The sequence below is a fragment of the Ochotona princeps genome, chromosome 9 (genome assembly GCF_030435755.1).
Source record: "Ochotona princeps isolate mOchPri1 chromosome 9, mOchPri1.hap1, whole genome shotgun sequence".
Taxonomy (NCBI): domain Eukaryota; kingdom Metazoa; phylum Chordata; class Mammalia; order Lagomorpha; family Ochotonidae; genus Ochotona; species Ochotona princeps.
Genome location: NC_080840.1, coordinates 32404331 through 32428396, shown reverse-complemented (window position 1 = coordinate 32428396; position 24066 = coordinate 32404331). Strand labels below are relative to the sequence as shown.

At 43.3% G+C, this 24066-nt stretch overlaps 1 long non-coding RNA gene and 1 other non-coding gene across 2 annotated transcripts; both read right to left on the bottom strand.

The window, feature by feature from the left end:
- Nucleotides 1–9: 9 nt before the first annotated feature.
- On the bottom strand, nt 10–23470 carry LOC131481137 (uncharacterized). Its single transcript, XR_009246064.1, has 3 exons — nt 23313–23470; nt 7936–8076; nt 10–888 (listed from the first exon to the last, which is right to left on the bottom strand). It is a non-coding gene; the product is annotated as an uncharacterized LOC131481137 (long non-coding RNA).
- On the bottom strand, nt 9763–9867 carry LOC118757563 (small nucleolar RNA U13). The gene has a single exon (XR_004995268.2). It is a non-coding gene; the product is annotated as a small nucleolar RNA U13 (small nucleolar RNA).
- Nucleotides 23471–24066: the final 596 nt, after the last annotated feature.

The window sequence follows — 24066 nt, the reverse complement described above, 5'->3', positions numbered from 1 at the left end:
TAAAAGGAAAGAACAAATGAAGATGGGTTTGTTGGCTGACTTCCATCTTAAAATTTCCTGTGAAGCCATTAGATTCATCCAGCTAAGGGTCTCATTATCTGAGTCAAAATTATTCTATCAACAGCCCCTTTTCCCTGTCACAGCTGGTGCTGAGAGCCATATGTCATAAAACTCCCTCTAGCCCCAAAGTTTAGAACCCTTGCTGAATGGAAAATAAATCACTGTTGTTGAATCAAGTGACCCCACGGGGTCCCCGAGAGAGTTTTCTTTTATATTTTTGTTATGTGCTGAAAACTCATGGTTTTTCTTATCCATGTGGCTTTTCTCTCATTTCCCATCTGTGTAGTCCCCATAGCTTTTGCCAAAATGCAATTCCATCATTCTGTTAGAGTGCTTCCTGATTTGTTGTCAGGCATGAGAAAGCCTCACAGAAATTGCATTTAGTGACGAATGGATAGAATTCTTTTACTCTTACCAAACGAGGTGACCAGCAAGCAAATTCTTGTCTAGAATCTAATAAAGAAGCCCCAGCTGTCATGTATTTATTCTGTGAATCCATATCTATATTCAGATGTACATTTCAATGCATCAGTTTTAACTGTTGTCAAACATTCCCTTTAAAGTTAAGGCTGTATGAGCACAATGAACAACAAAAGATTCTGAATATCCTTTGAGAGTACACTTGTGAATTGCCGAAGTAAAGCTCGTTCCTTCTGCACCACGTAGTCTGCGAAGTTAAGTGGAATCCCAATTTATGGTCAAACAATCATGGTTATTTCCAATTAGGCGATATGACCTGTTTACCATGTTACAGCTTTGTGTGAGAGGGACATCGCTGTATCTTCTACGTTGTCTCTGTGTTTGGTATGCCTCTAGTCCTGCTTTGCTCTGTGAATTATAGAAGTCAGCTATCTTAGCGATTTAAAATAAATGAAGCAAAATATTCTTTGTGACAACAGCAATTTCTACAGACCCAGTTAGTATAAGTTATTAAGGTTAGACGTTAAAAGCTCTATAATTTACAATTAGACAACAGGAAAACGAGAAAATCTGAGTGACCCTCTTGCCTACTGCTTCATTAATAAACATGTGTGAGTTTCCTGAGAATTGCCAAATTTCCAGGCACTGGATAGTCCTCAGTGAAGCAAGACGGTGACTGCTCTTTTAGTGGAGCAGATGCTATCTGCTCTATCTATTTCTCAGGCTTCTGTAAATCTCAGGAAATCATTTATTGGAAAAAGAAGCATTACTCTAATGTCAGTTACAGATACCATCAGAAAAATACAAATCTTGGGAAACCATCAATTATCATTACTTTCTGAAAACAAGGTGAAATATATTCTGTTTACAAACCAGAATGAGTAAATTCCAAAACTGATCTCATTGCTTATATTTTATAGTCCAAGTCTGCCAAGCTCAGTAACTTACATTGAGCTGAGCCTTCTAGGACTCAGACTTTACTCTGCGAATGACATCCCACACCCCTTGCCTCAATTGAAATATCTTCTCCTAAGTCCTTTTCTATCCAGTTTCAAAACCAAGTCAACACAGCCTCTTAACAGGAGGTGATATGCACAGAGCAGGAGGGGATCCCAAAGCAGAGCAGGAGGATAAGACCAGGCCTGTATCCTAGTCCCAAGAGACCTCCCAAGTGCTTCTGACACACAGGCAGTGGACACATCATCAAAGATTGTCAGTATGAGCACCAAGGACCATATCCTGACTGCCAAGGAGATTACAAGGAATTTGAATGCCCTCATAGGCCGAGAACTCTGAGGTCAGTCATTTCCTATCAGATTTCCCAGACAGGATTGAAGAAACCCAGAGTCCTCCTCATGGTAAAATCAGAACAATGGCCAGGAACCCCAGGTGGTCCTCAGAGATAAATGATTTATAAATTTCCCTCTGGACTCAGGAGAGGATCTTTCTCTGGTCCTTTTCCAGCTTTGGCTCCTCATCCTCTCTTACACTGACCATCAGGGTCGCTCAGGAACCCTAAAATTAGCTCAGACTGACTGAGAGAGAATAATATACAGACAGGAAGAAGTCAGCTGGCCTATAATTGCTCAGCCTGTGCCTTACTGGGCAGGCTCGCAATCTGGCTTTTCCCAGTCCTCACTAGGTAGGATGTAGAGTTCAGTCATTCCTCACTGCTAAGTTACTGGGGATTTCTTTGTTTACCCACCTAAGACTGTTCTACTCTTCAATTGTTACAATATGGCTTTCTAGAGTTATAAGACTGTTTTGATTGCCTTAGAATGCACAAAGTTCTGTAAAATCTTGCTTGAATACTTAAACTGCTAACTTTAAATTAAAAAAAAAAAAAAAAAAAAAACTAACTCAACAACTGCAGCAGGCTCCTCCCTGGAAGATGGAGCACAGGCAGGGTCTCCTGCCCACCAGAACCCATGCTAATTGTTGCAGGTTAGAAATCATTCTCACCAATCACACCCTATTAGACCCTCTTATGAGATGGTGTTGTTACTATGATCACCTCTCTTTTAAAATTAGGAAATTGAGAGGTTGAATAACATATGCAAGGTCACATAACAAATAAAGGCTAGAGCCAGCATTTGAACTCAGACATTCTGTCTCCAGACTCTGGGCTCTTAACCTTGACGCTGTTGACAAGCAGCTGAGTGTGAGGTTCTATGGGAGAGTCATATCCAAGGTATGCAGGGTAATCAGATGAGTGGAAGCAGCACAAAGGGTAGATGGCAGATCTCCCAAGAGAGCTCTGGCTGCCCTAACTGTGAACGCGGCCTGGATGAAATATCTGTAGTATTACCCACTTCCCTATACCCCCTGAACCTTTTTTTTTCTTTTTTTTTTTTACCGCAATTAACTATGTAAAGATTGTCAACAACAATACAATAAAATTTTTAAAAATAAATAAATAAATAAAAAGAAATATCTGTAACCAAAGAGCTCACATCCAAGGAGCACTGCAGCTGCAAAGGACCTTAAAAAAGCAGACTGAAGCTGTGATGATAAATTTCATGTGTCAACTTGATTAGGCTAAGGAATGCCTAGATGGCTGGTAAAATATTAATTCTAAGTGTGCCTGTGAGAGTGTCCTGGGAGAGGTTAGTATTTGAATGAGTGGATTGAGAAAGAACATCACTCTCACCAACGAAAGTGGGCATGAGCCAATCCACTGAGGGCCTGGATGGGACAAACAGGCAGAGGCAGGGTGAACAGTCTTTCTGTTACTGAGCTGAGCTATCTTCCTCCTTCTTATCATCAGACAATGCACCCCAATTGATTCCATCTGTTTTTGTGTGGCTTCCTACTTGGGATTCATTTACTCTTTCTTCCTTCCATTTTTGAGATAGTAAGGGGGGCAGTGAGCTGTTTGTCTCTTAGATACCACATGGTGCAGAGGAGTTGATAAAACTAGAGATAGGTATCTCTAGGGGCTGCTCTGGTGAGACTGTGATGTAGGCGTCTGCACTCTAGATACATCTATGACTCCTGCAGTCCCCTCAATATCTCAGACCTCTGTATGCTTTCTTTCCTTTCCCCAAGCTTTTCCTATAGAACTCAGAGATATGAGCAACTGATTTTTAATCAACATTGATAAAACGGATGAGATTTACTGTGACCCTCTATTCATGATATTTTTGTTTCCATTTAATACAAAACCCATTTGATTGTTCCTGAAGGTAAGGAAGTGATAGAATTCCAGGTCAGCAAGCAGGTAGGGGCTGAGGGCTCTGTGGGAAGGGGTTGGAGGAAGAGAACGGAAGGGAATAGAAGAAATGTCATTCCATTGCTCCTGGTTCTTACTTAGGAGTAGTCCCAGAAAGTCCATTTCTGCCCAGAATGAGATGGAATTGCTGTGAAGCTGTGAAGCTGTAGGCCCGATTGAAAAGGTAAACCAAAAAGCCAGGCCACAGACTTCAAAACTCCCCCAATCAGAAAGTGTTTCAAATGATAACTAGGGCATAAACATCTGTGTGAATTAGCGTGGAAGGCGACTCACCCTGTAAATGTCCCAGTTCCACCCCTGCGATTGTTCCAACTCATATGAGTCTTGAAAGTGGGGGCAATGGCTCCACTGGCCATTCTTATCCTTGATTGTTCATCTTCTCTTCCTGTAAGCCCTTTTTGTTGCTGGCTAATAAATTACCTATTCCTGTTGCTGTGGACCTTTGGGCAATGATGGCTGCCATTTCACATAAAAAGCAGAGCTAATAGTCTAAGAATATGCATCACAGAGAGGCCCCTTTAGTTAATTCAACAAAGACAGCCTTCTGAGAAAAATGCCTGCAGGAAAAGGAATTGGTGGGTAGTGACTTGTTTCTCCTCACCACTACCCCATAATTTTGTTATGAGTTTGGACAAAGTGCAATATTAATGAGACTCTCAAAGGGGAAGGGGAAGGCATGAAATTCAAGAGGCTCAATTTGGTCACTGACCTTGGGAAGATCCTCTGGGGGTGGGGAATAGAGGAAGACAGCTGGAAGGATGGAAGAAGCAGTAGATGACAGAGTCACAGACTTGACTAAGCAGGACAACCTTCCCCCTTCAAGTAAAATGAAGCCGGGTGCACGGGACCAAATGACATGGTCGTGAGAAGAAACCCTACCCCAGTTCAGATAGGACTGTAAGGTGTGACCTTCTTATAGAGAATGGTCTGGCTCCCTGCAGACTTGGTGGGACAATAGGAGTGAGTGGCAATGACATCACCTGGAAGACACATTATTTAGTAATAAAAAAGAGATGGAAAGTCACATGATTCACCTTTAGGCATCACAAGAGAGTTGAAATAAGGCATGGCATAAAAAAAGACAGATTCAAATGCTTGTGCCAAACTATTATGTATTCCTCAAGGGCAACCTGGGTCACACAGTCCTTGGGTGGAACTGCAGGCACATTGCTTTTCACTAGAGCAGACGGTGTGTGTGTGTGGGGGGGTTGTGGCAGTGGGGATAACCAAGAACAACAAGAGAAAATGACCAGGTTGTATATGGCACAGAAATGCTCTGCTGGGGCTGGTCTCAGTGGGCAGGGGCTGCAGAGGCGAGGCATGGGAGACACAGCCGGGCACCAGTTGTGAAGGGAGGTACAAAGTCCCTACGTACTTTGAGTGACATAAACCACCCCGCCCGAACAGACTTTGGACTGCATTGAGTTGGCAAAATGGGTGGACCTGCACTGTTCGTACTTTTTGGGAAGCTGTGTCATCTCCAGTTTGTTGAGCTGAGAAAAGCCTGTTATATAATTTTTTTTTAACTACCAAATGAGAATAACAAACTCAAACCTCCTAAGGCCAAGTAAAAAAGAGTGCTTAGCAGAAATTGGTTACTTAAAAAAATGTTCTATAAAAAGCTAAAAGCTATTGCATAATTAAATCAAAATCAAAACTTGCATGCCCCTTTGATCAACTAGAAAAGCCTAGACAGATACAGAAAGGTGATGGTGCAGTGGCCTAGAACACTAATTCTCACCAAGCAGTGCCAGCATCCCAGAGGGGCACTGATCCAGTTCCCTATATACAGCCTGGGAAAAAGCTGAAGATGGCGCAATGCTAGGCTCCTGCACCTATATGGGAGATTCAGAAGCAGCTCTGGCCATTGTGGCCATTTGGGGAGTCAGTCAGCAGATGGATGGCTTCTCTGTCTCTTTCTCTCTGTAAAATCTGCCTTTCAAATAAAATCAAATAAATATTTTTTTAAGATAGACACTGAGGGCCCAGAGCTGTGGCCTAGTGGCTAAAGTCCTCGCCTTGAACGCGTCAGGATCCCATATGGATGCTGGTTCTAATCCCGGCAGCTCCACTTCCCATCCTGCTCCCTGCTTGTGGCCTGGGAAAGCAGTCCAGGATGGCCCAAAGCCTTGGGACCCTGCACCTGTGTGAGAGACCTGGAGGAAGTTCCTGGCTCCTGGCTTCAGATCAGCACAGCACCAGCCGTTGCACTCACTTGGGAGTGAATCATCGGACGGAAGATTTTCCTCTCTGTCTCTCCCTCTCTCTGTATATCTGACTTTGTAATAAAAATATAAATAAATCTTTAAAAAAAAAAGACACTGAGCTATAGATTGGGTATCCCTTATCTGAAATGCTTAGAATCAGAACTATTTACAGAAAAGGAAAGGCAAAAGCAAGAGAGAGAGAGAGAGACAGAGAGAGAGATACCTTCCTTCTGCTGGTTTACTCCCTAAATGGCTACAATGGCAAGGGGTAAGCCAGGTCAAAGCCCTGAGCTTCATATGGGTCTCCCATGCGGGATCTTTTGTTGTTTTCCCAGGCACATTAGCGGGAAGCTGGATTGGAAGTGGGAAGCTGGATTGGAAGTGGGAAGTTGGGGCATGAAATGGCATTGCACATAGTGGCTTAACCATATGCCTGTCCTGTCCCCGCCCCCCCGAAATAGCCCCCAAGAATTTCAGAGTTTGGAATTTTTGCATACATAATGAGATAGTTTGGGGACTGGACCCAAGTCTAAATAGGAAATTTATTTATGTTTCATAGACACCCTATGTACATAGTCTGAATTTCATAGAGTTTTTTTTAAAAATTGAGCAGCAAACATTTATTACATGGCATGGAATTTTCTACTTGTGCTATGATGACTGAACTCAGAAAATTTTAAATTCTATAATATTTTTGATATTAATTTTCCAGTGATGGATGTTCATGCTGGATTGCCATACCTCTCCATAAAGCAAGCAGGACATGGGCAAGACATTGCAAAAGAGAACTGCCAGAATTTGGAAAGAAACTACTTAGGGAGGATTATGGAGAGAGAGAGGAAACAGAAGGACTAGCCAGTTAAGGGAGCATTGGAAGGCTCTGTGGGCTTTTAAAATGTTTTTAAATATTTATCTGAGGAGAGAGTACAAGGGACAGGGAGAAGGTGAGGGAGGTTAAGAAGGAGAGAAAGATTCAGTTCCCCAAATACTTGCAACAACCAGGAGCCAGGAGCAGAGAATGCAACTCCAGGTCTCCAGGTGCAGAGGACAACAGGAAATCAACTACTTGAGTCAACATTGCTGCCTCCTAGGGTCTTCTGGAACAGGAAGTTGGAATCAGGAGTGAGAGCCAACATTCAGAAGTGGGATGCAGGTGTCCTGATCACCAGGCTGGACTCCTCTGTGTGCTGTATTGAAAACATTCCCATAAACCTGAGAAGGACAGAAGAAAGTTCTAAGTTTTCAAAGAGCTCTCGCATAGTCCCTTATGTCATCCTCACAAGAAGCTTCCAGAGGCAAGGACAGGTATTTCTAGCTCACAGATGAGGACTATCTGTGTTGGTGAAAGAGATGAGGAGGCAGGAGAATGAGTTGAAAACCAACCAGGTTGGGCCAGGCATGATGGCTCAATTGGCTAATCCCCCACCCCAAGTGCGGGATCCCATATGGGCACTGTGATTCATGTACCTGCTGCTCCACTTCCCGTCCAGCTTCCTGCGTGTGGCTTAGGAAAGTAGCAAAGGATGGCCCAAAGCCTTGGGCCCCTGTTCCTATGTGGGAGACCCAGAAGAAACTCCTAGCTCCTGGCTTCGGTTTGGCTCAGCTCCAACTATTGTGACCATTTAGGGAGTGAACCAGCAGATGACTGCTGGGCACATAGTTTTTCTTCTGAATAAGTGGATATGAGTTAGTTAGCACAAGAGTAAAAAACAGTTACAGAACATTTCCCGGGATGAAATGTGGTCAGTGGAGAATTATGAAGGCTAAGTTTGGGACATGTATGCTGTGTTGACGATGAGGAGACGGGCTTCTGCAGAAAGAGCAAAGTACGGCCAGGGATGTGGGTGGCATGGATGGAAACTCGGAGAGGGCACGTGCAGAACAGATGTTAGAAGGACAGCATGGTGGAGAAGAGGCCAGACGCTGTGCTGGAGACTCAGAGGGAAGCAGTGACCGAGGACTGGCTGCTACCTGTTCTTCCTTTCTACATCTCTGAAGGAAACTTACAGGTTGCACCTCATGCAAGACTCTGCTGGTGAAGAATGCTGTTTGCGGTTGGAATTCTAGTTCAGGCATACCTTCAAGCCAATCAGCCTGGTTCCTTGGGTGTAGTTTTTCATTCCACTTCCCTGGCCTGGCATCCAGTGAAAAACCTTGCTGGGGGGGTGGGGGGTGAGGCGCGGTGTGGGGAGAGAATACATCCTTGTATGGGAGAACATCTTAGAGTAAACATCGCATCATTTTGTGAAAAGATGGTACTTGATGCAGCTAATAGGGCACAACACATAAGATATTTGAATGTTGGTTAAGCAAGACTCTGTAGCTTGAAAGGGCAAGGAAATATCACCCTTATTATAAAGCATGAACTGTGACCACCAGATCCTCTTTTATACCTTGGCACAGGGAGCTCTTGCTTTTATCTTGTGAAGATAAAACAATGCTTTTGCAAATCTTTCCTAATCTCATGCACTTCAGTTTTCCTCTTTGGATTAGCTTCATGGAACAAAACAACAAGATTCATTTTTTTTTTTCAATCATACAGGAATTCTAAGAGCAACATCATGTCCAAGTTGATGTGGAAGATCTAATTATTGCATCTTGCTATCAAATCTACTACATAAGGGCAATGTTTGTGGGATATGTGTTATCTCGCCTTCTCTGATTGCGTTGTTTTTCTTACTGATAACATTTTAAAAGGGCATACCACAGACTAACAAATGTCTAAGGGACTTGAGTGGGAAGAGGTGTTGGTCTACGCTACCTTGCTCTGCTTCACACTTCAGATATTTTGGCGTAGAAGGTTTCCACTGCAGGCTGACTCTCCTTCACAAAACTGCTTAGAATGATTAAAATATATAAGCTCTTAGAGTGAAAACCAAATGTATTTTTCACCATAGTTCTGTGCTTGGAATATCCAGTAGTATTTTCATTGTGTTTCCAGGTAATGTCCCAGGATGTTTTCTATTTTCAAGGACTCAGTGTGTGCAGTATGGTAGTTAATAGAAAAAGCAGTGAGTGCTTAGGAGGTACAAGCTCTTGGGTCCAGCACAATGGCTTAATTGGCAAATCCTCCACCTTGCAAGCAATGGGATCACATATGGTGCCAGTTGCTGTCCCAGCTGCTCCACTTCCCATCCAGCTCCCTGCTTGTGACCTGGGAAAGCAATAGAGAATGGCTCAAAGCCTTGACCCTGTACCCACATGAGAGACTCAGCAGCTCCTAGCTCCTGACTTCAAATCAGCCCAGCTCCAGCCACTGTGGCCATTTAGAGAGTGAACCAGTGGATGGAAGATCTTTTTCTCTGTCTCTCTATCAATAAATCTGCCTTTCCAATGAAAATAAATAAATTTTTAAAAGAGAGAGAGATGCTCTGTAGTAAGAGGGCCCAAGTATAACTGCCACTTATGTGATCATGGACAAATCATGCTTTTTCTTTAATCTGTGGGGAAAGCAATGCTTACCTTATGGTATTTTTGTAAAGATAAAACAGTACATAAAATGCTTAGGAAAAATATACCCTTTAAAAAGTACTCAGTAAACATAAAAAACTCATTTTAAATAAAAGGACTTGGTTTTACTTGATAAACCAGATGCAGATCCACTGTATGTAATACTTTGAATTCTGTTTTCATATGGCATTTTTTATATAATTCACACAATAAAATTCACCCCTCCAAGGTGTATCATCAGCGGTATTTAGTGTCTGCAAAGTTCTGCCCCCATAATTGCTAATTTTTAAAACATCTTCATTGCTCCCTGCCCCTCCCCAAGAAACTTGAAGACCTGACTCTAGTAACTATATCTCTTGTTTTTGGTTTTTTGTTTGTTTGTTTGTTTTGTTACATCAGAAAAGTAAAGTGCCGACATTGTAACAAGGTTCAGAGGGCAGCACATGTCACACAATTGTGTGTCAACCCAATCATCATGCTTATGAACCACAGAAGGATCTGACCATATCTTTTTACATTCCCATTAGCAATTATTATGGATTCAGTATAATTTGCTTCCCAAACTCATGCAGCTATTTCAAAGCTAAAGTCACATATTAAATCATTTCAGATGAAGTTTCTTTGGGGATCCCTCCAATTGAATCACTGGACTCAGGATTTCAACCATGGGGAGAATTGCACGATCTGTGGTCTGACCATGGAGTACATGTGTCAGAAATGGGCCTTCCTAGTGGCTATGATGGAGCAGTGGATGGATACCCAGATGCACATGGAAGATATGGCAGACTGTTGGGACCTGCAGAGGAAATCTGGTACTAGTGCAGAGGAAGGACGACAGAACAAATCAATCAACTACCCCAGCCAAGCTTTGACAGCAAATATCTGGGCAAATAGATTCTGAAGTCAACCATGTCAGCCAATGGACCTTGGAAGGATTTCCTCATCCTTGTAGAGGCAAAATTGACAGCATTTCAGAACTATCAAAACTGCTCGAACAGAACCCTTGGAGCATGTTCCACATTGGGGACCCTAGGATGACATCGGGTGGCCATTCTCCATCCCTGGGTACTGAGGCAGTTGTAAATCTGGGTGTGGTTTCCCTCTCACGCCCCCCTCCCTGAGACACAGGAAGAAGACCCTAATCAACTTTGTAAACATCAAGAAAAATAAAATTTATATAAAACGAAAAAAGAGAGAGAGGATGGAAATATAATCCAATGATGGCTTTGGGGAGGTATGTTGGAGTGTTCGTCCACTTCTCAAGACTTTCACCACGATATCTGAGAGGAACGTCTGTGGAAAAAGAAAAGGCTTAATTCAGTTTGGAGGTTACAGGACTGGGCAGCGTCTGAGGGAGGCTGGCCATGCAGGTGGGCAGGTACAGAGATGTGATTGCACTGTGAGGCAGGCAAGGAGATGGAGGCTAGGGTGAATTAGAAGAGAGCACATCCAACATTTAATCACGATGAAGCAGAGAGGTCACATTCCAGGAGATAGAAGAGAACAGAACAACAGCAGAGGGGAACCTGGAGACTGACAGACACAGAAAAGCCACGGACACAACCGTGTAGTGTTGCAGTGACTGATAATCCAGCAGCATTCAGCTAACGGCAATCTGAACTCCACCAGCAGCCAGAACTCCACCAGTAACAAGGTGGGAAGGGAGTTTCACTGGGAGCTCCGAAGGTGAACCCAGACAAAGAACTGTCTGTCCTGCTGGCTTGTTTGATTTGACCAGGAGCAGAGACAGAGCAGCAGATCCCAGATGGGCAGTGCGAGAACAGGGTGGATTTCACAGCCCAGTCAGTCCCCTAGAGCCAAATTGGGTGCCATTTTGTTTGAGAAGGCAAGGGCAAGGGAAAGGACTGAGCATACGCTGAGCTGGGCGAGAACTCATTTCTGACTCAGTGAACTGCATCAATGTGGCATTCTACAGATCAATGTGGCATTCTACAGGTTCCACCCAAGACAGGTCCAGGTAGCCCTCAGACCTGACGGCCAGCAGATCAAGAACTCTAGTAGTGGTACATCAGGCACCATTTTGTACACTGTGCCAAAGGTTAAGGACTGCAGAATAACAGTGAGCTGCGCATATGCTAAGCTTGTGAGAACTCACTGAGTTCCGTGGATTGCACTGGTTCCACAGGAAAATAATACCGACTGTGGCATTGTATGGGTCAACATAGGTCCATGTGGCACCCAGACCTAACAGACAACAGGTTCTAGCATGATCAACACCACCAACAACCTAGCTATATAGGACACCTGCTATCTCTCTAATCCTGGGACCTACTCCAACCGGAAGTGGGAGAAAGATCGTACAGACAACAGTGCAGCCTTAGCATGGTATCACAGGAGGTGGAGACTGGTGAGTCAGGAGTTGGGGATATGGAGTTCTTTGTGGAAAACTAACATAAAAACCCAGACCTGGAACTTGCTGGAGGGAGTGACATAATTGGCTGCAAACAAAGAGCTGTATGCCAATTGAAATAAGTAAAAGCAAACTATAGAGCTGTGGGTGACACAGCTTAGAAGCCTGCCCCAGTACAATGACCAAGAGCAAAGGAAGACACAAAAGCAAAATGCATATTACTGAAGACTCCCTTGCAAAGGAGCAAAAGCCTATGCCAGCATCAGAGTTAACTGAGGAAGACATCGAGAAAATGGGGGATACAGAATTCAGAAAACTCATTATAAAGCTTCTGATCAACAATGAGAAGCTATACAAAAGTTCGAAGAATTTAACAAATATCTTACATAAGAAATAGCAGCAATAAAGCAAATCAAGGCTCATATATCAGAAATTAAGAACACAGTACAGCAAGTTAAAAGTGCAGTGGAGAGTCTCCAAAATAGAATGAAGCAAGCAGAAAAAAGAATCTCAGAATTCTAAGATATTTCCTGTCACCAGGGGGAAGCTAACAAAAAGCTGGAAGTAGAGCTGGATCAGGCAAAAAAAGTATTCAAGAATGGAAAGACACTATTAAGAGGCCATATGTAAGAATTATGGGAGTCCCAGAAGGTGCAGAAAGAGAATCTGGTTTTACAAATATATTTAATGAAATAATAAGAGAAAATTTCCCTCATCTAGAGAAAGAATTGGGAAACAAGATCCAGGAGGGGCACAGAACTCCCAATAGGCTTGACCAAAAGTGATCTTCACCACCACACATGATCATCAAGTTCTCTTCAATTGAACATAAGAAAAAGATCCTTAAATATGTACATGCAAAAATCAACTGACACATAAAGGGATGCCAAGTAAACTCACAGGCGATCTCTCACGGGAAACTCTACAGGCCAGAAGAGAATGGAGTGACATATTCCACAGTCTGAAAGAAAAAAATTGTCGGCCTAGGATAACATATCCAGCAAAGCTTTCTTTTGTCTTTGAAAATGATAAAATTGTTCCACAGTAAAGAAAAGTTAAAAGATTTTGCCTTTTCCAAACCTGCCCTACAAATGATACTTCAAGATGTTCTCTTGATAGAGAAGAGGAATAGTGCCCACCAAAACCAAAGCAAATGTGAAGAACATCCCAGTAAAATGACAACAGAAAACTAAACCAATGAACAATTCATTCCTAAAATGACAGGACCAAAGTACCACCCATACATACATATTAAACTCTGAATGTAAATGGCTTAAGCTCAATCAAACGTCATAGATTAGTACACTGGGTTAAAAAACAAACCCCATCTATTTGTTGCCAGGAGACATATCTCACCAGCAAAGATCAGTGGAAACTATGCCTCATAGATTTTGATTTTTTTTGTTAGTTTGAGCTCTTCAAAACACTTTCTTCTGATTAAATGATTCAATGACTCATAGATCATACAGTAGCATTATTTTCTGCAAGAAGGTTCTTGATTTTCATTTCTTCAGCTACACGTTAGTCATTTAGTAGCACCTGTAATAAGTAAGTGCAAATGTAAGCAATACTGTTTAAATCAATTAGACTGCCATTTTTTTTTTAAAGTGTGTCTTATAGTAGAGTACGATAGGAGGCCTGGGAATTTGTTTACATCGCTGAAGGCAGTATAAGTTGCTATATTGCCTTTGAAGGATAACTAACAACATTTATGAAAGATAAAAAATGCACAGATATTCTACTCATAGAATTTGTAAAATTTCCTTTCAGGCTGCTTTTCTAGTAAAAGATTTTAAATGATCCTTGACAACGAATATTGTACTGATGACATGATCAATCATAATATCCATATAATGGAATATATGTGGTCATTAAAAATGGCCTCCATCTAATTGAGGATATTTCAATGGTTGCATTGTTATTGTTGTTGTGGGAGAATGCCTTGTGTATGTAGCATTTTAACAGTATCCCTAGAGTCAGCTCACCCTTTGCCAGTAGCATCCTTATTGCTACTCTCCCAGGTATGGCAATTTAAAGTACCTGTAGTGACAGGTGTAGTGTACAGCAGTTAGGTCACTGTTTGGGACACCTCTATCGCATGTCAGACTGCAACAGCTTCCAGTCAGCTTCCTGTTAATGCATCCTGGGAAGGCAGCAGAAGATAGCCCAAGTGCTTGGGCCCCTGCCACCCATGTGGGAGACCTGGAAGAAGCACTTGACTCCTGCTTCCTGGTTTTGGACCAGCCCAGTCTTGGCTCTCTGTAGGCGTTTGGGGAATGAGCTAGTTGTTGGATCTCTTTCTTTCTCTGTCACCCTGCCTTGCAAGTAAATGAAAATAATTAAAAATAAAACACCTAAAATGCCTCTAGACTAATCATCCCCAGTTGAGAATCGCTGATTTAAATGAACTTTTATTTTCCTAAGGTGTATGAAGTCAACGACAAAAGATGCACAAGTATATATACTGTGAATGTATGTAGTATTTTGATGAGCTAAAGTGCTTACTTAGGTGTGCAGTGATTCTGCAAAGCCACACAACAATCTAGTAACAATACTTGCTGTGGAGAACAGGAAGATAGAAGGTGAATTGAGAAGAAATTTTCTTTTCATCTTGTGCACTTCTCTACTGTCTGAATTTGATCATGTACATTTGTGAGTTGCTGAATGACAGTGTACATTCTGAGAAATAATGATTTCATTATTATGTAAACATCAAAGAATGTAATGACATTAAGACCTGTACAATGTCACCGGGCCCTGTAATCACCAGGGACCAATGTCCAATACCCCATCTATCATTGGCTCTTATGTGGTGCATGGTTGTATAGGCATCATTTTAGGAAAAAGCCTAGAAATTGGTTTAATTCTGTTGAACCCAACATCTTTTAAACTATACAATTTTGTAATCCTTTTTCCTAAGTAATAGCCAGAATACACTCTAAGAAGTATTTCTTTGGTTCAGTTTCCTTGTATCCTTTTTGATGATCCAATGGTTTACTTGCTTGAGTCTAGGAATGCCTTGGGTTTTAGCAGACTAGGATCTGAGGATTACAGGGTAGTTCATCTTGCAAATTTCATTTAAGCAGAAACAGTGTAACTGTCAAAAGGCTGAGTTTATTAGTCTTGCCTCCCTTCCAAAAAATTCTGCTAATGTGAATAGTAAATTTATCTTTCCATATAGCATTCCATTTGAGCTGACTTAAATTATTTCCTTCCTCCATTGCCTATAAATCCAGCTTCCAGGAGTTCTGTGTTGCTTCACCAGCAATTGCATACACCCTTGCTAAATTACTGGTGATGCCATTTTCTTATTACAATCACTGTGTCCTGAGAACAGCCAGTCTCCATTAGCACCAGGACCACTGGATGTGCCCAACACTGTTAGGTGCGTACATTGCAAGCTTTATCTCTTTCCTTACAGCAACCTTGCCAAGGAGATGATACTATCCAACTTCCACTGACAGAGAAACCTGAGTTTCTATAAGTGATGTCCTACAGTTATTCCGCTTGAAAGGGTTGGAGCCAAGATTCAAACCCACATCCATCAACTTCCGAAAGCCCGTGTTCTTTCTGCTGAATCCTCTGTTCTGCTCCCTCAGGTGTCCTGTGTCTCCAACAATGAGCTTTCTGCCCCTTGAAACACATCCCAAGTGAGATTTTTGTAATTCTTCAAGGACTGTGCAAAAAGCAGTCAAAGGTTGATTAAAAAAAAATGCTACTAATGTGTCCTATAACAAAGCCATGTTGTGAAGATTCAAGACATATCCCTTATCATCTGTTATAGTATGAAACAAATCTGAAAGAAAACCCTGCCCGGTCTGAATCCATTATTGTAATCTGAGTTGAGAAGAGGCGACTGCCCGAATTGATTAAATTAAAATACATTTCTTTTTCTTTTGTTTAAGGCTTGAAAGAGTGGCATGTCGAAAGCTATAAAACATGCCGTTTCTCATCCATAAGTTCTCCATATTCCAGCTGTCCAGGATGCATTGAGCTGTCTGCAGCTATTTGCAAACTGAATTGTCTTTGTTCCCAAGGATAAGAAGGATTTGTTCATCTCTGCATGAACTCATCTCAACTAAATATTCATTGTCCACAATTCCCTCCACCCCCAATTTGTGTAACTTTTCAAAAGGGTGAGACACAAATGCCTTTTGTTTGGCACCGGAAGACGCCGAGCAAGCCTTGTATTAATAGTTTCCTCATCCAGTTACATTTAACAAGATATCCACAGTCCATTAGGCTCTTATGGAAGGCTTTGGGCGTCAAAGAAACATTTTTGCAGTAATTAGTTGGACAGAATTTCTCGCCATTGAATACCCTGGAGCAACCAGCTAGAAGTCAGTAACAGCTCATTAGATTGCTTTCATTGTATTTCTTTTAACTTGACTGGATCAGGCCCTTTCTCTAGGGCTTTTTTTTCAGCTAGTCTCATCCTCATTTTAGATTACATAAATCAGATTTTCAAAATGTCTCCAGGGAGGCTGGATTCAAGTATTTGATGATGTAAGTCTCATAATCAAGTAAATCAGGGAAATGCTACATTTTAAATAGAGCTGTTTTGGGTAGTAGCTATGTGTGCAATACAATAAGAGCAATGAGAAGTTCAATAGTAAATAAATATGTTTGATTTGTTATAATCCAATTTCTCTGGAAATTGTTTTTAAAAAGATTTATTTATCTGACAGGCAAAGCATGAGAGAGAGAGAATCTTGCATCTGCAGTTTCACTTCCTGTGTGGCTGTAATAGTCAGGGTTTAGCCCGGTGGAAGCCAGGAACCTGAAACTCCATCCAGGTCTCCCACGTGGGTGCAGGGCCCCACGCGCTTGGGCCATCTTCTGCTGCTGTCCTAGGTGCATTAGTCCCCTGCTAACAGTTGCTAGAGTGCGAGCACAGTGCCATCACCCTGATAGGAGAGGCCAGCCAAGGGAGCAGCTTGACATCCTGTACCACCATTTTGGCCCCCTCAAAAAAATTTTTTTTTTCTGTAAGACTTACTTATTTTTATTGGAAAGTCAGATATATAAAGAGAAGGAGAGACAAAGAGAAAGATCTATAGTCTGCCAGCTCACTCCCCAAGTGGCTGCAGTAGCTAGAGCTGAGCCAACCTGATGCCAGGAGCCAGGAGTTTCTTCCAGGCCTCCCCCGCATGGGTACAGGGTCCCAAGGCATTGGGCCATCCTCAGCTGCTTTCCCAGGCCACAAGCAGGGAGCTGGATGGGAAGTGGGGCTGCTGGGATTAGAACTGGTGCCCATATGGGATTCCAGCATGTGCAAGGAGAAGACTTCAGCTGCTAGGTTACTATGACGGGACCCATGTCATCGGTTCTTACGTAGTATCCCTTTTCCATTCCACAATCCCACCCAGGGCACCACACACCATGTAATCTCCTTCTCTCCTTAGGCTCCTCTGGGTGACTGTTTCAGATTTGCTCTGTTGACTTCACGGTTTGTGTGTAATCTTGTGAGTACATCCCCCCAGCCTCCCTCTCCCTCCACCAACTGGGAAGTGTGGAACCGGTGGACTAGGAGAGCCAGGAGCAACAATGCTAAATGAACTGGAATAGCGATTGCAGGTGTTCTGCACATCTTTGTGTGTGTGTTGCTTTGTTGTTTAGCCTTTGGGATTTTTCTTTATCTTAGAAATGAGATTTTTTTCTGTTTTTCACGTTTCAGAATTCTCCTGAGAATAAAGTTCTCCTGTGTTTCAAGGGCATATCCCAAGAAACAAAGCTCAGTGGGACTTGACTTTGGCGAACACTTTCCCTCTCGTGCTCTTAATCTCTGGTCTTTGTCTTAACAAAGAGAATGCTCTCCTAGGCTCACTCAGGCATTTTTTATCTAACTATTCCTGAGCACAGGAGTCTTGTTTTGAGGTCTCCAAATACTGGAGTTTTATGGCATTTTCTCTGCTGTCTGCTGTTATGACTAGGGGTTTCAGTAAAATAAGGCTTACATTAATCAAGGGACAGTGCAGTATTTTTACTGTATTTGTACTGTATTGAATGCATGTATGTATTATAGAGGGAAGGAGGAAAGGAGAAGAGAGAGAGAGAAAGCAGAGAGGTCTTTCACCTGTTGTTAACTCCTGCAATGCAGCAAATGGACCAGACCAAAACCAGGAGCCCAGAGCTGAGTTCGGGTTTCCTAGCTGGGGGGTAAGAATCCAAGCACTTGGGTCATCATCCACTGCCTCCTAGGGTGTGCATGAGCGGGAATTTGGAATTAAAAGCATAGTCTGGGAAGCCAGCATCAGAGCACAGCATGTTAAGCTACTACTTGTAATATCAGCATCCCATATTGGATCAGGACCCGGACAGAGTTTTGGATTCCTGGCCCTAGCCTGGCCTCGCTTTGGCTGTTGTGGCCATTTGGGAAGTGAACCAGTAGATGGAAGATATTTCTCTCTCACTCCCTTTCAAATAAATAAATAAAACTTTCAAGAAAGAACAATACCTGTTGCTGCAGTAGAGATAGGACTCAAACCCAAGTACCCTACTATGTGACGTAGGTGTCCCCAGTGTTGAGCCAAATGCTTGCTCTAGGGTTTTAAATTTCTATTTTAAAAATAATGTTCTTCCCCTCCCCCCCCAAGGATTTTCCTTGTGGATTATTATAGTTTTTCCACATTATGATTTTCATGCTAAAATTGCTACTTTCTTTCTTCATGGAGCCAGTCACTCTTCCTGTAGGAGTTCTAACTGCTTAGCTCTGCTTACCCAGACAGCCAAACATTGCCAAGAGTTCCATGTCCATCTCTGTCAGCTGGTCACTTCCTAAACTGAGTGAATACTAAACTTCTCCAAAAACACTTGCTTGTTGCCATGTTGCCAAAGCTAGTAAGCTTTTTTGGGGGAAGCAATGATCTGATTATGTCAATCACAGAAATTAAACAGTAGCATTTGCAAACTTCTGTTAAACTGTCCCTTTTCCTGGCTCTTTGTGAACATATTTGCTTGGAATAAACTTCTTTGCCATGTTGCTTATCTTTTTTATTGCCTCTCTCTTTTCTCTGGCTGTCTACCCCTTGTCTAATTCTGCCTTCTCCTTCCTTCCTTTTTTGTGCAGGACTGAAGGATGATTAAACAAGATGGAAGTGGGAGTGACGCGTCCTTGTAAACTTCCCAGGGAGTATCTGTAGTTTGTCAATCCAAAAAATTTTCTGACATCAGTCTACATTTGCAGATGGGATGAAAACAGGGAATAGGGAAGAGAACTAGTTGGGTAATTTTGCATGACGATTCTCCTGCTATGTACTGTATCAGGGTTGGCCAACTTTTCCTGTGAAAGGCCATAGAGGAACTAGTGTAAGCCTCTCTGTCTATATGTTCTGTGGGAACTACTCAACTCCTCGCTGCAATACCAAAGTGGCTGAAGACATGTGAATGGATTGTCATGGCTATGTCCCAGTAAAGCTTCTGAAATGGCCACTGAAGTGAGAACTTCATCTAATCTACCTGTCGTGAAATAATATTCTTTTCATTTTTTTTCAACTCTCTAAAAATGCAAAAAAAAAAAAATGCTGCCTCATGGGTCATATGAAAAACATTTGCAGAAGGGTAGATGTAGTCTGAGAAGCCTAGTTTCCGGATCCCTGGTTTTGCTCTAAGGGTTCAAGAGTTGCCCTTATCCCAACTAACCAACCGCCAAACAAACGAATCACAAAAGAACCATGCCACAGAGTTAAGAGAGTTCAGGGCAGGAGTTTGTGGCTGCTTTTTTTTTTCACCCAGGGGACAGAGCTGCGCCTGATGCCTTACACAGGCTGAAGTTTGAAGACAAAGTCAGCCAGCCAGGGTTGCTGGTGCAGTAACAGCCCCTTCCAGGGATCCTTACACTGAAAATACCGACTCTTAAGCCAAGCACTCCTTGGGTGTCAACTCCTCCCCTGAAAATTTCTGATAGACTCCTTGCTGACCTGTGTAATAAGTGTGGCTGTCCACAGAGCTGTTGAACAACTTGCCAGAGTCTCACAGCTGCTCAGTGTCAAACCAGGATTTGAACCACGGCCTAGCTGACTCCCCAGAATCCTTCCTTCCCCTAGTCCATGCCTGCCTCTTCAAGAAAAGATGGTGGAAAATTCAAGGCCATTAACTGACTCCAAACTTCATCCTGTGGTGAACCAAAGAGCGAGCCTTACTATGCCAGACAGGAGACAACTTTTAATAATGGACCATGACCTGTAAGGGTGAGAAACAGGTGTGACTGTACAGGAGAATCACGAAGGAGGCACCTGATCAGGGCTAACACTCTGCAACCAATCATTGCTTGCTCATTCTCTGGGTACCTATGAGTGGCTGCTATGTGCCAGGCACCAGGAAAGCCCTGGGATAAACCAAGAAGTCACACAGTTCCTGCCTCGCAGGAGCTGCCAGTCTAATAGACTGACAAGTGAGTCATAACCACACCTGACCAGGTTGCACAGGACCATGTGTGAGGGCCAGTGTGAGGGCTCAGGGAGAAGTGGGTATGTCTGCATGGATGGGTGAGGGGTTCAATTGCACTTCTGAAGTTTATATCCGGGTAACTTGAGCCAGTCTGGTATAGTTCTTGCGAGCTGATTGCTCACCAGCATAAGTCTCTCCTCTCACGGAAAAGTAGCAAAACACGACAAAGAAAAAAAAGTTTCCTAAAGGCACTTATAAAAACATCTATGCAAATTTTAGAAAGCCAAACAGGAAAGTCAGTTACCGGCAAGGCGAGCACGCCTTCCTTCAAGATGCTTGTGCTTGCTGCAGGCAGCATAGGCAGTTTCCTGCCAGGATGTTGACCAGAGGGAGAACAAATAGCCTGACCAAGAACCATTTGTTCCCCCCCCACACCCCGAGTTTCTTGTAAAGGCAACTGATTTCATTTCTTGGTGGCCTTGGGAAATACTTCCTATAAAAATAGACACTTCCAAAGAGATTCAGGGAGAAGTGATTTCTGCCAGATCTGAACTTATCCATACGTGACACTGGCTCACTGCTTTGAAGGTTGCGCACTGAATTGTTAAGCCTAACACATGACAACAAGACAGTACTGGGGTTGGATCCTTGGGTTTGAGTCTCATTTGCAGAACTCACAAGGCATGTGACCTTGTGCTTGTTGGGCTGTGGAGAGAAATGAGATGACACCTGCCAAGTGACTGCTGTGACATCTGGTCCAAGAAAGATGAACATTCTCCTGCTGATTCTCAGCCTAGGGGGAAATGCTTCCTCAGTTGCTGGAGGGAGGCCATGGGGAAGGTCTCAGGCATGGTACCACCAAGGGCTAAGCTCCCAGAAGGAGGCTTTGTGTCACTCACAGTCAGGAAGAAGTAGTGCAGCGAAACAAAGTCCCAAAGTTAGGTTAACAAGAAGGACAGATGATTTGGGAGGGGGGGATATGAGTGACAGAAGGTTGACCAGAAAGACGGTATCTTCAGTGAAAGTCACCAGTGGATAGGTGAAGATGAAAATGGCCTATTTAGGGTCTCTCTGCTAACACTGACCCTACTGTGGATGTCCAACTCCCACTTCAAGAGGTACAGATGCCTTTTCTGCAGCAAACAAGGGAATGAGACTAGGAGGTGAGGATGGAGAGAGAAAAGCAAAGCAACACAACCTGTCACAGATTCGCATTTCCTTGGCATTTTTAAAAGGATTTATTTATTTTTATTGGAAAGGCAGATTTACAGAGAGCGAAGGAAAGACAGAGAGAGAAATCTTCCATCTGCTGGTTCATTCTTCAAATGACCACAACAGCCAGAACTGAGCTAGTCTGAAGCCAGGAGCCTCTTCTAGGTCTCCCACCTGGGTGCAGGGGCCCTGGAACCTGTGCCATCCTCTGCTACTTTCCCAGGTCATGAGCAGGGAGCTGGATCAGAAGTGGAATAGCCAGGACAGAACTTACACCCATGTAGAATGCTGGCACTTGCAGGTGAAAGGTTAGCCTGTCGAACCACCATGCCAGGTCCCATGGCTTCTTTTTTATCTTCTAGAATTCCTTGGGACAACTGCCAACTCTGCCCTTGTGTTCCTGGTGGTGAACCTTTTATTTATCAGCTACTAGTTAAGGTAACTGGATAATCCTGCTGGAATGAAATAAGGGGTAACCACTGAGTGGCTTCACTGCTCTAGATCCATGTTCTATTTTTTCCCCCCAAAGCAACAGCATAGTCCCTGCTCTCAGATCTCTCCCTCAGTAGACAATATCCATTGAGGCCACCTGTTGGCGAGGCAGACATTCACATGAACATCTTTGCCTGCTCTAATAGTGGGATCACGTGGCATAATACTCATCCCTGAGAAATGCATTACTTCCCAGGAAATGTTCTGTCCCTGAGACCCAAGAACTGGCAGAATGTAAAGTTTATTAATGAAGATGGGAAGCAATGAACTTCTCCTTTTGGAGAGCAGGAGTCATGCCTTGGTCCTTTTCTTGCCAGAACCGAGCTTGACCTTAGCATTGGATGGTCAGTCTAGAAGTTCAGTGGGACTGAGCACAGAACTCTGGCCAGGAGGATTACTGACAGCCCAGCAGTTGGGTGCAGGGCAGATGACTTCTGAGAGTAGCATTTGAAGCTGTCTAGACAGAAGAGGAGGAAGGACAGAGCTGGGATGCTGATGGCAGGCTCACATAAGGGAAGTGAGTTGGGGGAGATTCATGTGTGCAGGAAACTGAAGGAGGAACACCACTTCAGACACCCCAGGCCATGGGAAGTGTGGTGTGACCGGCAGTGTGGGTGTGACCCACAGACTCAGTGGTAGAAGGCCATCCCTCAGTGACAGAACAAATGAGCCAGAGGACTCTTGGTTGGGCTAAATGCATTAGAAGTAAGTCTGGTATCCCTCACAACATGTGAACTGAGGAAACTTCTATCAGCATAGTTTGAATAATGAGACTATGGTGCTGTGAGCTAAGCTTCAACTTGCAAAGAAGTTTCTCCTCTGTCAGAGCTCTGGTTCAAGTCCTGGCTGCTCTGCTTCCCACCCATCCCCCAGCAAATGTGCCTGTCATGTAGCAACAGGTGGCCCAAGTGCTTGGATTCCTGCCAACCATGCAGGAGACAAGAATGGAACTCCAGGCTCCTGGGGCCTTGGCTTGGCCTAGCCAGTCCAGCCAGATGGCTGTGCTGACCATCTTAGAAGAAAACCAGCAGATGGAAGAGCTCTCTGTTTTTTCCTCTTCAACTTCTGTTTTTGATGTTCTGCTTTTCAAATAAAATATATATACATCTTTAAAAAGCAAGACCATGTGCTTCTGGGATGCTCATCTCTGAGTGTGCTTTAATCAGACAAGACCTCACTTGGGAGGAATATCAGGGAGGGGAGATGGATAAAGTAGTATTGGGAAACAGTGTGACCTTTGAAAGACCTTTGTGCTCAGTGGACAGTCCACTAAGCTATTAAAATCTTAGCTGGGGAGTTCACTGGCTATTAGAACCTTCCATTGGAAGTGTTGTCTGGAGTAGCATCTCCAACTTCAACTTCCCCGGAGACCATTTTCAAGTTTAAAATCAACAAAGTGGCAGCTCTTAACCTGCATTCATTCCAATGTGGACAGTGAAAAGGTACAAGAATGGACCTTAACTGGCTATGGGAACTTTACCTTGAAATACTGGCTTCAAAGCATCTGATTTGTTGAGCTTCCAGCAGTTCTTTGTCATCAACATGTCCATGTAGATATTCGAAAACTCTGTGGAGGACTGATCATACCCTTTAGGAATTCAGCAATACAATGAATGAACTCTTTGGTATCGCACCATCTTTTCATCATATAGAGACTAACGGAAGCTGGGTTACCCTTGGATGTGGTAGGTGGGAATCTGGGAGCTGTAGGAAGATCTGGGAGGAGCTCCTGGTGGGTGACCCACGAACCACTGGGGGCAACTGAGTTGAAGAAAGCAAGAGCAGACAAATCGGTGGTCATTTCCAAAAGGAAAGAAACAAATGAAGCTTTTGGAAGAGAAAACACGAATGACATCAAGGAAAAGGTGCCCTGACTTCACTCATTCCTTAAGACAATAAAGATCTTGAAATCACTCTGTGAGCTGAGGGAAAAACTCTTGGTGGTGAGGTGTTGGGTGCGGCAGGCGAGGAAGCAGAAATTCAGTCTCACACACAGTCCCTGGTAGCAAGGGGCCACAATTTAATAAGAGATGACAAATCAACAAGACACTATCCCACTGTCTTCACCATCACTAAGGGTGCTGTTTCAGAAAGAACTAGATGGTACGAGAGGGTGTGAACCGTCAAATCTAAACAAAACCAATTGGGAATGAGCTACATCAGTTTCTATCTGTGCCAAGAAGTGTCCTTCAATCAGTTTCAGAAATAACTATTTGACATTTACCCTAAAGGAG